General features: G+C 36.8%; 1 long non-coding RNA gene across 4 annotated transcripts in view; it reads left to right on the top strand.

The window, feature by feature from the left end:
• The window catches only part of LOC110366092 (uncharacterized), a 221,194-nt gene that overhangs the window by 180,080 nt on the left and 22,575 nt on the right, over positions 1 to 18,539 (top strand). The window contains exons 4-6 of one of the 4 annotated variants that reach the window (XR_010473533.1): positions 517 to 681; positions 7,881 to 7,998; positions 9,072 to 10,786. The exons of 2 other annotated variants lie outside the window; for them this stretch is intronic. This is a non-coding gene — a long non-coding RNA (uncharacterized LOC110366092). Of the gene's footprint in view, positions 1 to 516; positions 682 to 7,880; positions 7,999 to 9,071; positions 10,787 to 15,760; positions 16,171 to 18,539 lie in introns of those variants that run through there. One more of the 4 variants, XR_010473536.1, reaches the window with a different exon arrangement.

The following is an 18,539-nucleotide window of genomic DNA, read 5'->3' as shown; positions in this document are numbered from 1 at the left end:
TCCCAAACAGATCTTTATACATACGTAGGCAACAGATGTGGTCAAATTGCAGAAGTTCCTGTGAGCCAGTTTAAAAATAATATTAAAAAAAAAAAAAAAAAGGCAGCTGATTTGCCAAGAGAAGCAAATACTGCTCAGTATATATAAAAAAGGAGACATATGTATATCCTATGCACAAGGAAAACATAGAAAACTTTAATACTTTTATTAAGAATTGGAATTCAACTGGGTTTGCAGAAGTGTTGATGCAGAACTCTGCCTGATGTTTTGCTCAGCGAGTGCAAAAAAGGCTGAGAGCTGGCATTGTTAGAAGACCGCAGGTGGCTGAGTATTCTGGGAAAGATACATTTCACTGGGAACTTTGAATTCAAGTTTTCCTGTGAATTGCCACAAATATGGTTCAAGTACCTTTGTGTGTTCATGCAGCATTTTCAGTGTGTTTCACAAAATTAATTGCCATTTATACCTTCAGCTGAATATGAGGAGACTTACCACCTTTCTGTAATCTCTTTGCAGGTTTGCAGAAATACAGTTAATATGTTGCTTCATGTTAAAAGTTGCCAGCGTCATTGGCAAGCACTAAAGATGAACATGAAGGAGTTATACTTGTCTGGATCTGATTAATTTTGGCACAGTCGTTGTTCCCATGGCTAAGCCCTGGTGCACTGCTGTTCTTGTCAGGTTCGTTATGTGTGTTTTTTCTTTCCAAGGTATTATGTCTTCACTGTGAAACATTCATCCAGACTCAGATTTGGCAAACAGAGCTTGAATCTAGCAGTATGCTGGTTTCCAGGAGAAAATAATTTGTTCCCTTGGAGGGAGGGAAGGGATTTGGACTTTAAACTGCTTTGTTGCATTTTATAACACAAAACTCGCTTTACATTTTAGTATGTACCATTTCACAAACAGTTGCTTAGAAGCAACCTTGATGATCACTGAGTAAATTACAACATAATATGTGAAATTTCAAGTTCTGTTTTTACATGTTGAATTGTTAGAGAGTAATAATAGCTTCAGAAGTTCAGTGCTCTTAACGTGACTGTTAACAATATGTTTTCCTTTCCAGTTAAGAGCAGTATATAATAAGTGACATTTTTAAGCAAGTTTTCCTCTCTATGAAATTAGCTTTGGAATTACAACAGGCCTAAGGAAACTGAGTAATGACACAGGTATTGTACATAATCTTTCCAGTTGTCTGTGAAAGACTTAAGAGGAAACAGAAGTGGCTTAAACCTTTTCTAAGATAGATTATGTTTATGCAGACAGAGATTCCTATACAAGATTAAACTGAAGGTTCATCTAGTTCACTCTTCTATTTCTAGCAGAGGCTACAGAGATGAATCAAAGAGTCTCCTATTAAACATACCTCCATATTTATTTTATTTCTCATCTCAATTTGCTAATGAAGCATAGAACTCACCAAGAATACAACACAAATATGAAGAGGTATTAGTATTTAGTATTTTGCTGTTAGTTTCCAGTCAGATCTTCTCATGGTACATGGAGTGAACAACAAAAATAGCTTCTAAATAACAACAGATTTTTATTGCTGGGGCAAAAAAATATATAATAAAAAAAAAAAGAAAAAAGATGGTCAGTACTAAGTCTTGAGGGAAGTGTTCATATTTGCATTGTAATATAAGAATTAATTTAGTGTTGGTTGTCTTTCAACTTCTGTAATTCTTTAAGATAAATAGATAAATCTGCAAAAGCAAAATCCCATAATGGCCAAGACAGATTTGTGGTAAAATGGGATTAGTTCAGTAGTGAACTTAGAGACAATAGGGACGTGTTGTCCAGGAATGGCTACCCGTGGTTTCAGTATACCAATCCACACCTTCTCTTTTTATCTTTGGCAGAATTTATTTTACTCATGTGACACTGACATTCTGGGTAATTGTGCCTTCATGAGGGGCCTTTCAATGATAATAACAAATAGCTGGGTGTGGTTTTGTGGCAGTTTAAGAAACAAAAAATTCCTCCTCAAAAATATGTATTTAAAGGAGGACTTAATATCTTGTTGACTCTGGCAAACTTTTGTTTTAACACAGATGAAGGATACCAAGTACACAGTCCAGGAGTCTGAAATTCTGCTCACTCCCAGATTAGCATAGGGAGCAAGTGCAGCAGTGATGCTCTCCCAGTTTCATTCTTGCTGTATTAGGACTTGGAAACTGCTGTCTGGTTTTGTCCACAGTGTTTGCTGCTCCGAATCTGCCAGTTTAGACGCCTGTTGTGGGGTGAATGATTATTACTATCTGTTAGGCTGGAGGTGAAATGAGTTTCATAGAAAGTAGAAAGCTGAGTATATTTTTGTAATAGAATAATTTTGAAATTAAAGTAATTCTTCTGTTTCTTGAACTATTATTTCATTTGCTGACAAATAAGGAATTGTGTATTGCAGTAATTCTTATTTCAGTCAAATCTGCATAAGTTATGGTACAGACTTCAAGGCAACAGGATTTGTGTTTTAACAAGTCAGAGTCATTATTATTAGATTATTATATTAATCGGTGTGATGAGTTTCTGAAATTTGTTATTCCAGTTAAATAAAACCTTCTAAAAGTTAAGGGTTTGAGTATGTGTTCTTAAGTCATTCTAAGCCACTGACATGCAGCTTTTAGCCAATATATTTCTAATACAGTAATTGGTGGTTTGTAGGTTTTGTTTGTTTTGTTGTTGTGTTTTGGTGCGGGTTTTATTTGTTTGTTTTAAGAAGACAATTGTACATTTTAATCTTCTTTACTGCCAATATTGAAGGAAGTCTCCCTTATCTTTCTTGCTCAGTGAGATAACTTGGATGATAACCTTTATATAGTTCAGGGACTGACTTCATTTATTTTCTGAATAGAGTTTCTGGAGAGTATGGATTTAGATTACAACGGTGAATGGCCACAGTGCCTCAGGGAAATACGTTCTCATTAATGGGCTTGTTAATGGTTGTCATTGAAGAGACTCTGAAAGTATCAGATGTAAACGTTGTCATAACCCTCTATCTTTATCATGCAGATATGGAAATGCATCATTAATTCACACAGACTGATTCTCAGAGCTATGCAATTTGATGCAGTATGATAATGTGTGAAGGAAATTAAAAGCTGTGCATTATCAATTTAATATTTCAGATTTCTATTTCCAATTAATATGGTCTAAGAGATAAGAGGAATTGAACCGCAACAGTAGTATAGGTCATTCAAAAGAGATCAAATTCAGACAATGCCTCTATCGGTTCCATCTTCACTATGCTCCTTTGTGTCCTCTTTGAGAGGAATATTTGCTTAAATGTTACAGGAATTTGATTATGAATATTTGGTTTGGATTTTGGGGGGGTACTTTTTTGATAGGAAGTACCATAAGTTATTTATCTGTTGTAACCATCTGAAACATCATATTTTCAGAACAAATAACAAATGTGATGTGTTTTGCACATAAACGTGAAGGTAAGATTTTAGTAATAATGACGCATTTATGTTGTCACTTGTGTTGGTAAATGGTAAATAGTAGAGTAAATTTGTGCTAAGATAGAATCAAAAAGTAGCTTTTCAATGACCTGTTTGGAAAACATACTGCCCTATTGGATGGGTCTCCCCAAACTGGGTGAAGAATGAGGACAGGGAAGGGAGTAAAAAAGCAGATTTTATGAATGGTGGTGTTGTTAAGTTGTCTCAAAAGGGGGACAAAACATGAGCAGCTGATAGTGTCACTTGTATTGCATTGTAACTGGTTGTGAAGTTATAAACAAGAGAATTCAACTCGATACTTATCAAGGGCAAATGTATGAGATGTAAAAGTATTTGCCTTTGAAAAGGCAATGTGATATCACTAATGAAAGAGAAACAAAGTTTGGAGATATTATTTTAGATGAGTAAAGAACTGGCAAAACCCTGAAATGTATGTCAAATTACGTAGTAATTGATCTCACGCATGAGAAAAATCACAGTAGTATGTAGAATAATGAAAAGATGAAAAGCACACTGCAATGAGGAGATACACAGATTCTCTTGAGTCTACTCAATTATACTCCTGTTTGGGGGAAAATGCTGTAAGAAATGTTGTGTGTCTGTCTCTGAAGTGTATAGCAGCTACAGCATTAATCTGTTACAAAGTATGAAACTTTGAGAAAATATTAGCGAAAAGCTTTTGAGGAGTTTATGAAAGGAGTCAACTATGGTCCAAGTCAAGAGGAATGCTATCTCAATCCGTATGTCCCATACTTCTATGAGTACAATTGAAAGATTACAGGAGATAAGGTCTTGAAGAACTGGAAAAAGATAAAAAAATGAGTATTGACAAAGTATGTTTACATCAGAGGCTTTTATTTTGTGCAGGACAGGAGTGAGGGAATTAATCTGTGAAAGCAGATCTTAGCAATGGTAGGATGCTCATGCTTAGTGCTGTGCTACCAGCAGCCAACATGGAGACACCACTGGCTGTGACTGTCCCAGCTCGGGTCAGTCAAGGTCTGTGTAAGGTGCCGCAGTTACACCACTTACTGTGGACGTAGTGAGTGAGCAGAAGCTAGAACACAAAAGGTTCTTAAGCAAGACTTCAGCACTTTTAGCTTCACAAGAAGAAGAAATCCTGAAGAAAAGCTTTATTTCTGGTATTTCCTGCCCACTCTTAAAAGGGTCACATTGCTTTTAAGTTGTTGATAAATCTATGGAATGAAGTATTGTAATTACTTGTCTTGAATGAAAACATGCAAACACCTGAGATTGCTCCAGTGATGCTATAAAATGTCACTTTATTGAATTTCTTCTATGAGGTAAGAGAGTAATTATGCTCTTTTTTCACGAAATCTTACATATTCCCCTGGCATTATTCTTGCTGCAATACACTGTGGTCTTTTCTGACTTCCCAACCGTGAAGAATAATGCTCGCTTGCTTCCTTTCAGTTATTTGGACATTGTCTTTTCTAGAGGGCTACCAAGCCTTGAAGATTTTTGACAATGCGGACAATGTATTGTAAGGTCTGTAATGATTTCCTGGCTTGCTGTGAAAATTTGGAGAAGTGAAACATTAGCAGTTTTTCGGCCATGTTAACTCTACTTTTCACAAAGGCAGGTCTCTCTCATCCATACTGATTTGATGTGGTTCTTATGTTGCAGTCTGTGCACAGTATACAATTTGCCATCTATTCATCTATGTCGGCCCCTCACACTCCTCACCTGCTTTTAATTTCCCCTTAGGAAGCCACTTTCTATCCCCATTGCAAGGTTCTAATTTTAATAACCCCAGTCTATCCAGAGCTGTTTCCCCAAAGAAATATTTCACTGCACACATCGCTTAGTGTGATGATATTTCTTGTTAGTATGCAGCATCAGGTTGGCACCTCTAGATAACCTTGATAAATTAAAAATTGGCTTATCAATATTCAATCAACCTAGCTCATTTATCCAAATGTCTGACTTCCTTTCTGTCAGAGCTGAGGTAAAAAGGCACTGCAAAAGTAAAAGGCATTAAAATTGTATATTTTCCTTTCCTTTTCTAATATCACCTTAAACACCATGGTTTAGCAACAGTGAAATAATACACAGTGGCAGATATGATATCATAAAATGTTAGTTTGCAATAGACATTTGTTTTTTTAACACAGTGAGCATCTAATCAGCACTTTCTTAGGAAAATTTGAGAAAGGTGGGTTTGGTCTGCTCAGTTCTTTTTATTACTGTTGAGTCTTGTTGATTCTTGTATGTCATTTTTTAAATTTATAGAGTTTTGTGTCTTCCAAAGGGCTGTGAGCCAGGTGGGTTGAACACCTCCTGAACTCATCTTGTTTTAGCATACCGATAGCTGCATAATTTTCCAAATCAGATCTCAATCATCTTGTGCTTGTCTGCCTTTGTAGTTTAGAAATCCTCAAACATCCCTTTGTGTTTGCACAACAACTGTTACACAGTAGTTTTCTGTATCAGTCCCACTCAGTTAACTAACTACTTTTATGGCCTTGGACCAGACTTTGTGCCTGTTGTCCATCATCTTGGTTTTGCAAGTAACAGTATAAGTTATTCAAGGGAAACGACAGTGCTCTTTTACCATTATAATAAAAATCCAACAGCACATCACTTGAAAGAACAGGCTTAGAGAAATTCACGAGGCCAGGGTTTTCAAAAGTCATTATGATCTTGGGGACCTGAACTGTGATGCCATAAATAGGTCTGATTGTCAGTGGACAGATGGACAGCAGCATTGTCACTGGAGGCTTCTCATCCTGTCTGCTTCAGAATGGCTTTCTTTGATATTCTGGGTATTAGGCAGGGACCCTGAAGTTCCAGGAAATTCTGTGATATGTTACTAAAAATTTTTACATGCTCATTTCTCAACAGCTTTCTGTTGATGAAAACTGTCTGCATTGTCAGTCAAGAGAAGGCAAAAAGAGGCCAATCTTTTATCATAATAGATAGATAGACCTCACTAATTTATAAAGCATGAACCCTGAAGGCCCTAACTCATAAAATCAAAGTTTCCTGGGAGTTTAATTCCTAGGTTCATTTTGTATTGTGACAGCTGTATTGGAACCAGAGGATATCAGCAATTCCCTGATTTACTTCTGTTTTCAGTGATCACTAATTTTGTGGTGAAAAGGCATTCCTTATGAAGCTCCAAAATCATTGGGGTTCCGCATTTTGTTTTCCCTGTTGCCAACTCAGAAATGTACTTTGCTGAGCACTGATTATGCCACTAAAGTTAATCTACGTAGGTTTTTGCATGAAGATAGTTAAAATTACTGCAGCCATGGCAAAAACCCTAAGGTCAAGCAATTTTCCTTTGAATTAATTCAAGCAAAGTATTTAAACAAAATCTTGTGTGTTTAAAATATCAAATATAAAAGTAAAACTATTACTTTAAAATGAAAGATTTAAAAATAATATAATGTGTAAAATATTTTTATATATTCTTTACAAGGAATTTTACTGTCCAAAATTTACATCCAAAGGAAAATTGAATTATTTGCACAGTCCTAATGGCTTAATTAACTGACAAACTGATCTAAGCATTCAAGTACATTTTGTACCCCTGGACTGCTTCCATGACACTGTCCTTACCTGAACGTGACATACCCTTATAACAGAGGCTCAATAAAATATGGAAGACAGAGTCAAACATAATTTTCAGGAAAGTCCCTCCCAAGATTTGAAAGTTTTCCTGGAAAATATGCAAAGGGGTCAGTGTTTTATTCTTGAAAAGGTCCTAGTAAATTAAAAAGGTGTACCTAGTAAGTTAGTTTCTAAACGTTGCAGTTGACCAAGTATATGAATATTAGAAAAATTTAATTATATTTTCTGAACTTCATACTTATATTAGAACTTGCAAATTGGTGTTTAGTAACTCCTCAGAGAGTCTTTGTATCACCACCCAGTTTGAGTTTGATTAGTGCTCTAGGTCACTCATTGATTCTTCAGCTATTCTTGCCTTCCCCTACCCTGCCCCAAGGGCAGTTACTTTGAAATTAAGTAAGTGTAAGATGGGTTTAATGAAATCCTGTCAAGATTCAAGGTTTTGTTTCACTTAAAAAGCTCAGTACAATTGCTGATAATTTTAAAGGAATCAAAGAAATCACTTCAGACGCTGTATATACACCATGGAGGAAAAATGCAGGCAAGGAACTGTTATTGTTCACCAGTTTTCTAGAAGCAGAAAGAAAAAATATGCCTCTTTCAGAGTTGATTATCTGTGTTCAGGATGTCTGGTGCCTCTTTAAATCACTAGCCCTACAAAGCAGGTTTTGTACAGTTGATCTGTGCCCGTTTGGTACTGCTCTGTTACATAGTTTCTGCAGGGTAGGAAAGCATCCTTGGCGATGTGTGGCTGGAAGAAGCTCCATGTCCTCTGCTTGATAACACATTTTTTTCCACTGTAAGGTCTATTTTTTTCTGTAGGGCTTGAAATTATGGAGCAGGATGGAGTAAATGAGAGCACCTGAAATGAACAGAAGGTGAGGAGGGGATGTGTCCTGGGACACTGGCCAGAGGATGGAAGTCAAAGATTCTTCTAAAGGTACAAAATACTTCTGTGACTGAGTAACAGTAAAGAGGAAAGAAAACACAATTACTAGTAACAGAATCTTGAAATATGTGGACTGAAACACGATTCAGTAGGTAGGAAACTTTGGTAACCACAGTAATAGGCTTCAGCCTTCAAATTACTCATCCTTGCAGCAGGGATTTACTACAGCAGTGGTGGAATTTGTGCTTGTCCCTTGGAAAAGATAAAACAGACCCTAAGGATGGTAATGTGGAGGAGAAAGCTCTTTCCAAGTTTGAATTGTAATAGAAAATTTAAAATTTCCACAGAGCTGTCTTTTATGTAACTGGTCAGAAGTCTGTTCAAGGAATAACTAAGAGAAGAACCTCTTGGTTTCATTTTACAGTTTCATGTCAGCTTGATTCTATGAAATGCAGATTTTCATGATACTACACTGGAAGCTGTGCTTACTTGGCTATCTGTAACTATGTATTTCCTCTTAAACAATGTTTAGATTTCATAGTAATTCACATTTTGAAGTTAAAATCTGCAGTTACTAACTGCTCTTGCTACTTAAACAATATTAACAATACATCTGAGTAAATCTCTGTGTTGCTTTGACTTCAGCAATGCCTGCAATGTACCTTAGAATTTATGTCCAAAACAAGGTTAAAACATATCTTGTATCCTTTTTCATGGACATATATGCACTCACCATCAGGTAGGTAGGTATATGTCCTTTACCTTGCCAGGCACATTATGTATGCAAATTATATAGTGGTATTATTCTGTTTATAAGTTGCCAAACATTTGGTCAGCTTTGCGCATTGTGGTGGGTGTTTAACTTTCTGACTTAAAAGAAGCAAAATGTTTGGCAGCCAACTGTTTTGATGGGAGGCCACATCTACAAATGGTACTAACTAATGAAGTTTCCTTGCCTTCTGTAAGGTAAGCCTAATGTACAACTGCATTAAGATTCTAACCCTCACTTGAAGAAAGTTCTGTCTAGTGGGCTAATTGGCATGGATTTCTTTCTCTAGGGAATACCAAAACAAACAAACCAGCCACAAACAAACAAAAAATGTCAAATTTTTATTTTTTTCTAGTGTAACTAAATTCATACCTAAGTGGACATGTTTCTGCTGAAAGATATGCAAGTAGGAGCACTGTATACACTGGACTTCACTGCTGAAACTTAATTGGACTACAGTATTAGCTTGAATATCAAGCTTGACCAACAAGGATGCCTTCTAATGAATACAAAGTCAAACACAACTTTGGAATAAATTAAGAAAAAGATAAGTTTTGTTTTAACACCTTTGTTCTCATAAGTTTTCTTTTTATGGTCACAAAGGTATTTACACATGAAAAAGTAATTTCTGGCTAATGATCCAAAATGCAATTCCAGGCACATATGGGAAAGTACTAAGACTGCTGGGGAATGACCCAGTCACCTGCAGAGTGGGATGGCTGCGGTTCTCCTGGCCTTCTCCTTCACCTCTGATCTTATGCTGTGTCTCTCCTTGAAAAGCACCACTCACACTCAGCAAGGGCCTGCCCAGCGGGAGTATATTTGTTTGGGCAGTTTGGTGGGGGATCTCTGAGGACCTGGCAGCTGGGCTGGGTGTGATATGCTGAGGTTGAAGACCGCCACTGTGTATCTTGGGTCACCTGAGATCCCTGGGGCATCCTCTGGTCTGTCTCTGTGTAGAGTACAAGTAAACCCTCAACAATATAAACTTTTAAAATAATCATATGTAAGTAATGAAAATCCTCTTTAGACAAGCAAAATGCTTAGCTATTAGCTAAATCCTGGCAAAGATTACTGGTGACTTTTATTTTAAAATGAGAAATCTAATAACTGAGACTTCTTGTTAGGATGGGAAAAATATTTCTTTGCCTTAATGTTATGCTGTATATATTTTTCCACTTTTAATGATAAGGGTAGCCAAAAAGCATGAAAAACATATATAATTAGCTCCAGCTATATAAGTATAAATCCATATGCTAGTTATCCTTTAGAAAAAGAGCCATTTGTGTTAAATTCATTAAGACTTTCCTATTAAAAACTGAACACCCATGAATTAGTTTGACAGAGAAAAACTGCTGGAGTGTTTGCTTGGATTTGGCTTGGTGTGCTCCCAGCCTTTGTCTTTGCTGCAAACATTGCTGCCAGTTATTTCACCCAGCCTACCCACAGCCTTGGACCCCAGAGTGATTTGATTAACAGATGATGAATTGCGCTAACTTGAACTGTGGCTTGTGGTTGAAGTCCATCTGCTTTATTACTTTGGTTCTCAGCAGAGTTTGACTGTTATGCCACAAACCCTATTAGGTTGGCTAGTTCAGATTTGAAGCATTTATTGAAATTAAGGTAGAGATATAGGTGGCTGGATGGGAGTTCATTAATAGAAAATACATAGGCATATAGCTTTTGCAATGAAAGAAGGCTGAATAAACATATGAATAAATCACTCAAATGTAAGCAGCTCATTAGAATTGTTATAATGTTGACAACAAATTCGGATTGTGAGGCTGGGGAGTTTTCTCTCTGAATCTCCCTTTTTTTCTCTCAAAGCACAGACGCTGAAAGGAGAGGTGTGAGTGATGAAGGAAGATGCTAAAATATGAGAAGAAGTTTTAATTATAGTAGTGTCTATTCTGTTGAAGCAGAGTTCTCTGTATTTACATGAATTTCTCTCTTCAGAAACTGCAATGCTGAACCTACTTTATTGTTGGCTTTATTTTGAAGCGGTTTAGACCATGACTTAAGTTCTTTGATTAAATGAATTACTTACATGCTGAGTCCTCCACAATGCAGGTAGGGAACAGCCATTTATCCATGTGTCTTCAGGAGATACTGAGTTCTTCTGCCTTTTTTTTTTTTGCATGGTTAGTTTTCTTAATGTGGGCTAGTATGCATTATTCTGCACTCTTTCCTCTAAAATTTAAACAAATGGAGTGAGAGCTTATGAATACTCCACTGTTCATTATCACTCAAACTTTGCTTGATTGAGTCACCAGAGATGCGGAGGGTAGGCTAGAAAAGAAGAAACACATTAAAAAATACGATGGTATTGCCATGAATACTTTAAAAATGCTCATTGGAACACAGAAATGAATTATGTTACAAAGAATATTGTGCTTCCCAACCCATGAATACTGCAGTTAAGCTCCTATTTTTTTTCCAGATCTATTTATAGTTCTTAGATTATGTGAAGTCCTCATGAAATTGTTTAGTACCCATGGTTACCAAACACATTTCATAAGCTAACACAATTCTAGTGCTCTGATATATCAGCATTTTTTGTCTTTTCCTAGCAGTAGTTTTCTGATACAGATTCTCATAGGTATAGATAATAAAATCCAAAGCTATTTCCTGTGTTTGCAGTAAGCTGTATTTAACATTACTGTCTCTGCATGGCTTTATTGTCAGCATGGTATTGTGGCACTTCGGAAACATAAAGAGTCTTGGCCGGTATTGTATGCCAAGACAAATTGTCAGTCTTTAGAACATACCGTTTTTAAATAAATGAGAAAGAGCGGAAAAGCCTTAATGCCTAAATCTAAAATGGAAACTGCACCTAAGCCACACAAAACTCCCTTTTTATTGTCCTTTTCTATTGAAAATGTAAGCAGGCAGCAGCAACGGTTGCAGCAATAATAATTGTAGCATTAGAGGTCCTGTGATACTTTCTTATCACGGTAGGATTCACACTTTTTAAATGTTTTGTTCTTTTCATCTGGTGATTCTGGAAATGTGTGAAATTGAGGCGGAGATGCTGTGTCTTATGGATTCTCTGTGACATAAAGACAGGAGTATTCACCAAAGACTTTTACAGCTATGAAATATTCCCTGTGAAGGGAAGAAAACTGACATAATTGGCATAATACAGTGAAATTAAACCTATTTTTTCTTGATCCTGTGGTTTCTTTTTTCTCCTTTTTAACGCATTAAACCATTTTTTGTTTTTTTCTTTTGTCTCTCTCCTCTTTTGACACCTCTGATATATGTCTCTCTCACATACATACAAAAATTGTGTGATGCTAATGTGAGTTATAGCAGAAAATAATAATATTTACAGACTGTTAGTTTTATCTGTTCCTTTCCTGGTTTCCTCTAACAATGCCTTCATATGTGCTATATATATATGTATATAAGTAAATTAAGTAGCAAAAGCCAACATGACACCCATATGTACAAGTATTAATAATTAGCAGGTACAGTCTGATTGCCATCAGAAGTGGGTAATTTTTCAGCACTAATGAACCGTTACAATGAAGTGGGCATTACAGTCTCACTTCTTTTGTGTAATAATGTCATCCTGGGCTTTTTTTGCTTTTCTTTCTTGAAGTAAAATCTCAGCTAAACCAGGTAATCCACATGAACCAAATATGCTCATTTAGAAAAAGCAGTTGGGAAAAGGCAGTATTTGGAGTAATGTTAATATTTCAGAAGAATGTTTAAATCATCTAGAGTTTGTATTGTTTTCCACTCTAATCATGCTACTTGTTTTTAAACAAAAGCTTACAGGAATCCATTCAATTCACAGGAGAGCTACTAAACTGTAATGCTTATATTCATTCCTATGAACTGCTTATTGTATTACTGCAATTCATCTTTCTCTTCAGATATGTGTGTTATACAGTAAACACAACAATTGGAAATGTATCTGCAATGCCTATTGCTCTAAAATAGGTTGCAGGGGGTGGGGGAGGCAGGGGAAAGTAGATGTTTTGTATGGAGCTCTATTTGTAGAACATAGATTCTTGTTTCAGTTCCTCATTCTATCCTAAGCAGTACGCAGGAACTGGTAGGTGCAGCATTATTATTTATCAATGGATAAAAAATAACCTTATACTCACTTCTGTCAGCATTTATGCTGTCATTAGGGGCTGAAAGACTGAGGTAAGAAGAGAGGGGTTCATGTTCTGACAGCAGGCAGTAGCTGCATCTGCCCCTGGCTTGGCTGTTGTCACAACCCACCACATGCTGAGCCCCACCTGGCAGCAGCTTCTCCTCTGCCTCCCAGTGTGGGGCTGGACCCATGCAAGTTACTTTGCAAGGGCTGTGCAGAGTGGCTTCCCATCAGGAATGACTAAACGAACACCCACAAGGTGTGTGTAGGGTTGTTTAAGAAGGGAGAGACTCTTTGATTATATGTTGCAAACCTGGGGAAAAGAAAAAAAAAAAAAAAGGAGATTTTTTTTCTCTTTTCTTTTTAGCCTGTCTATGAATCTTAACAAACTTGGCATGGTGAGACCATAGAAAGTCTGTTTGGGGGAGGAACATATCAGTTGTCTTGAGATGTAAGATGCCAACAGCTATGAGCCTCGCTCCTCATTCTATGCCTGCCTTGGGAGCAGCACGTCAAAGTGCACCACAGCTGTTGACATGAGAGAGTGTGAAATGCCTGAGCAGAGAGCACACAGCTGTTCAGAAAGTGAAATGCAGTGAAAACGGGTACATCTGAATGGCTGTGTGATTGCACTGCATTCCTCAGCCGGCTATGGAGGAGCTCTGATGTGGGAAACGTGCAGCCGTGTCTGACGAATTAGCACCAGTGAAGGTTGTCAGAGGCTGCAGCGAGGGGTGGCTGGGCTGGCCAAGGCGGGGGGGATGGCATCCTCCTCTGCTCCCCCAGAAGCAACTCCTTGTGCCTTCAGCCCAAGTCACTGCAACTGGGCACCCAAATGACTGCTAACTCTACCCCTGAGCCAGCCCAACACATTAACACAGTCTGTAACAGCTGGCACACAATGTAGGAAACTGCACATTGCTAGCTCCTAACTAAGTCTAGTTTCTTCATGAATTTCAGGTTATCCCAAATTGGAATGTGTTTGTGCAAATGCTTAGGACATGTAAATCCAGGACCATAGTAAGGGGACAGTGTTTGTGACCTGAGCCTCAGCTTGCTGTTAACCATCTGATCTCAGCACCTGTTGTGTGAGATAATTGGTGTGTCTTGGCTTTTTATCTAGTGTTAAACTGAGCAGAGAGATTAAGGTTAAACCAAGAACAACGTTTCCATGATAGTCACTGGAACTAAGTATGTCCACAGCATGATCTTGCAATTGTGATGTGTCTCCCCATGAACAGTTTACTCTTCTTCTTCCAGATACTCATAAGTTCTGTGTGGTTTTGTTTCTTTGTGATTTACATAGAAAAATATCTGTCATCACTCTGTTTAGACACTTTTTTTTTGTTTAACATCACTGTCCGGGCCACATGAGACCGCTCCCATTATCACTTAGATGACTGAACTCTTTTAACATATGTTATTTGATCTGTCTATGTATCTAGATGTGGCATGAGTAATTTTAACTACGTTGAGTATGAATAAAGCTATGCTCACAATCACAGAGCAGTAGAAGAAACAGCAGGGAAAAAAACAGATATTAGAGAAAGCAGATAATTGATTGGAAGAAAAGTGAATGAGGCCCGCTTTGAATATGAGATCTGGGATTTATAGTGATTTATGATTTAAAATCCATGTGGCTTTGGTGTAACTTGCTAGTGAAAAAACTAGTAATTGATATTAAAGATCTGTCTGTGGACTTCGTTTATGCTGTGCTACGAGTAACAGCAGGTGTATCTCTGTTTATGTGCAAAAGTGATCACAGAAAACAGTTCTATAACTATAAGATTTAATTGTAAGGCTTTTTTTTAATATGTCACTTGCTCTTCTGTGAAGTGTTACTGTCCATGTAGAGATACCAGTCTACTCGGGAAGTAAAGAATAAATTTGGCAAAGAGAATTTACCAAAATTTTGAAACTGAACATATTGAAGTCTTAGTTGACTTCTTCCTTTTTCCTTGTCACAAGCAGTGAGATAATGGCCATCAATATCTGTGATTTGAACTGAAAATTTTAGCTTCAGATTTCAGCATCTTATAAAAGGAAGAATGCCAGCCTTATTGTGATCCTCACAATCGGTAAAGTCGTTCTTGAGACACTTATGCCTCAGATGCAATTTCTACAGTGGTAACAGAAGTTTTGTGGATTACTTACAAACCTATCTGAAGCTCTTGAACTTTTTTTTTATTTTCTGTAGGGAGTATTCTCCCTCCTTCCCCCTCTCTCTCTTTTTTATTATTATTTTTTTTTCCCCTTTACTCTCCAAAGGTCATTTAAAAGGTATTTTAAAGTTAAGTTGTCCCAGCTATGTGTTGAGGAGAATGAAACCTAAAACGCTAAAGTGCTAACTACGAGTAATTCAGTCCTGCTCTGCATTTTGAGTGGGGTCACTGCAAAGCCGATACACAACAGAGGAGACTTTGCATCGACTGTGAGAGAATTCAGGTTGAGTAAGTGTAGCATACTTTCCAGCAAAATGCTTCTTCACCCTCCTCCATTTTTTTCACTCCTAACTCTCTCAATTTATGTTATTTTTAATTTATTATTATTATTATTATTTTTTAAGTCTGAATGCTCCTTGCTTCATTTTTCCCCCATTTTATTTTCTCCTGAGTGTGATTCGATCGTAGTAGATCTGGGGTTCAGGCTGATCTTCTAGAAGCAGAATTTGATGAATTTACACATTAACTACAGTAAGTACAGTCATCTCAGATTAAATATTCCATGTTTAAAGTGAAAATCTTAATTTGACTTTAGAAGATGCTACTAACACTTCTGTAACTTCATTTTTAATAAGAAAACAGAAGAAAAAGACCTACAAGCTTTTTTTTTGATTGTATAGATCTACACAATTTCATACTGTAAATCATACTGTGTAATACTACAATTTCACAGTATAAATCTGTAAATTCTAAATTATAAATGTAGCCTGTAGCTACATGACTGTGTGCAGTAGTCACATTTTTCTGAGTTTTTCTTGTAATAAGTTGTATATTAGGGTTTTTCATATTGGTACTACAGATGGTGTTGACGACGATTTGGTAAAAGGCACTGATTTCTCTGGCTTGAAACAACAAGATGCCACAGCTTAGTGGTCAAAAGCAGAGCTACATAAGTGAGCTGTGCTAGCAGAGGGTGTCTGTGGTGGTGTGTGGCTGATGACAATGGCTTGATCCACTGTCCTTGCAGGATTCGCTTAGTTATTTTTTTTTGCCTTTCAAAGGATTTTCAGTTTAAGGATTGCCTATGCCGTTACATTGGAATTGTTAAGTGTTGATCAAGCTAATGAAATCATGTAACCTCTGCGTGTGGAAAAGCGTGATCTTGGATATCATCAGCAAACAATGTAAGCTCCTCCTCTTTCAAGCCATCAAAATACACGGTTGGCAGTAGAAGAGGGGAACTATAAAACAATCACCAAGAATGTAGGTGCATTGCAATAAAACCTGAGCAAGCAGACAAGGATTTTATTTCAGTTCTGATTCTGATAGCACTCTTCATCTCTCTTCATCTGGCAGAATATACTTGGGATGCATCTTTTTAGTTCTAATATTAATTTTTAACCACGTTTAATTAATATTAGATTGGGTCATCACTGATGTAAATAAATCTTCAAGCTCACTGTCCCAGTGAATACACTGAAGATGCCAAAGCTTCTATGAGCTAGAATAAATTCTGGGAGTAGTTGTGCAAGTTAATGGTGTAATGGATTAAGATTAACAGCAAGGATTTTTCCTAGTTCATTATGTGTGTATTTTATGAAATCATTAGTTGAAATTAGGCTTCCTTTGAAATCGGCAGGTTTTCTTTTATCTTTGGCAGTGGATTTCACCCATTATGTTTTACAGCTTTTGAAATCAAAAGGGAAAACAAAGAACACAAGTTTGTTCTTAATTTTTATTACAACTGTCCATCAGAAATTGGTAACCAGCAATATATACCTGCATTTATCTCTTGGATGGATGGTGGATGTATCTGCAGATGCAGCTGCACTGCAAGTTTGTGCATCATTTTTAGTGCTCTTTGTGAACAGTGGTTTTATTTTCCTTTTCTCTGGGGGCTCAACATGCCATTTATTAGACAAGTCCGATCCTTATCTCCTCTTGGCAGGAAACATATTTCTATCACTCATGTAAGACTCTATCTGTAACAACCTCCAGCATGCTCCTGAGACTGTGTTCTCTATTTACAGTTTTTAAATGAGCTGACTTGAACGTTTTTTTGAATTTATTGTTGTGTTGTCAGCAGGTTAATTATCCCATTCTCGTTGTCCATGCCACTGCAGTAATTTCCTTTAAACAGTTGAGGTCATTCTGCTATTGACAAAAAGCTGTTGAAGAAATCACATTACAGTATAAGCAGGGTTTCAGAAGCATTTAATCCTTCCTTTTGTGGTACTTAAGTCTATCTTTTAAATTTTATAATTCATGTCATCAGTTTTACAAGACATTAGTTGCTATTCTAACAGTATTTTATTGCACTGTCTTGCCATTGTAAGACTTCATGCTGTCAGAGTCTAATCTTCCTGTCCTGAAAAGCTTCCCACCATCTGAAATATTAACTACATGTTTTACATCCCAGTTATCTTCACAGTAACTATACTATATGTATTGTTAAAGATCTGGCCAGATGTTTGTCTGGCATCTTTAAATTTCACAGGAAAAGTATGCCAAAGGGAAAAGTATTTCAGTGAGAGTGGGTACGTGTTTCTTCTTAAATAGAGTTTTTAGTAATTAGTCCTTAGCTGTCTCAGCACATGAAAAACTTTTTCGTAACAGGAAGCCTCCCTAAAGAAGGCTTCCTCACTTTGGTGCAGCATCAATTCTTGTTCAACACCAGCTGCGACTTCTATATTACACTGCCAAAACGTTCAATAGCAGAAAGGATTTTATTTTAATGTTTTATCTATTTCTGGCATAAAGCGTTCTTAAAGCAGTATCATTTAGTTGTTATGGAAAGCAGTTGTTCCCTCTGTTGCTATCCATGTGAGGTAATATAATATCAAATGAACTTGGAATTACCTGAAATAGAAACAGAGACTGATGTTCAGGGAGAGCTTGCCTGTCAGACATAGGATGCACACCTGGTTTGTGGTGGTTTCATAGCTCCAGTCTCAGAACACTGAGCAGTCAGTCTCCTGAACTGAAACAAATCATTACAGCACCCTTTATATGACCAGATATTTTGGATCCTAGACTTAGTTGTTAATTTTTGTCCCTCTTATTTCCTAGTGAGTGATGATGAAGATGAAAATCTTAAATTTCTCTCTTAGTCAAGAGACACCCTCCTACTTATTATAAATACAGTTATATTGGGAAATTTCAGTAGATACTCAATCAATATCAACCCAATTTTAATATACTGTGTTTTTTAATTTGGCATGCCATGAGTGCCAGGGCTATTTCTTACGCAAAGACTGAAAGGAATTTAATCTCATTTTGAGTTGCAGCTCCACACAAGTTAAAAATCTATAGCAGTTCCTCATATTCCTCTCCCCAGCCAGAGTTTAATCAGCATTTCATTCTAAAATGAAATTGAAAATAATTCTGAAATTGGATTTGGAAATACAGTTTATAGGGGTGTATGTATGCACAGGTGTGTATATGTATGTGTATATATATTTTATATAGATGTGTAAAATAATGGTTGGTAGAATGGTCGTCTTTGTTTGGAAAGCTTTTTTACCTCTTGCAAAAAGCTATTTTCTCTGTGTTG

This window comes from Columba livia, chromosome 6 (genome assembly GCF_036013475.1).
Source record: "Columba livia isolate bColLiv1 breed racing homer chromosome 6, bColLiv1.pat.W.v2, whole genome shotgun sequence".
In the NCBI taxonomy this organism is placed as follows: Eukaryota; Metazoa; Chordata; class Aves; order Columbiformes; family Columbidae; genus Columba; species Columba livia.
The sequence above is the reverse complement of the archived record's forward strand: the minus strand, read 5'-3'. Positions and strand labels throughout refer to the sequence as shown.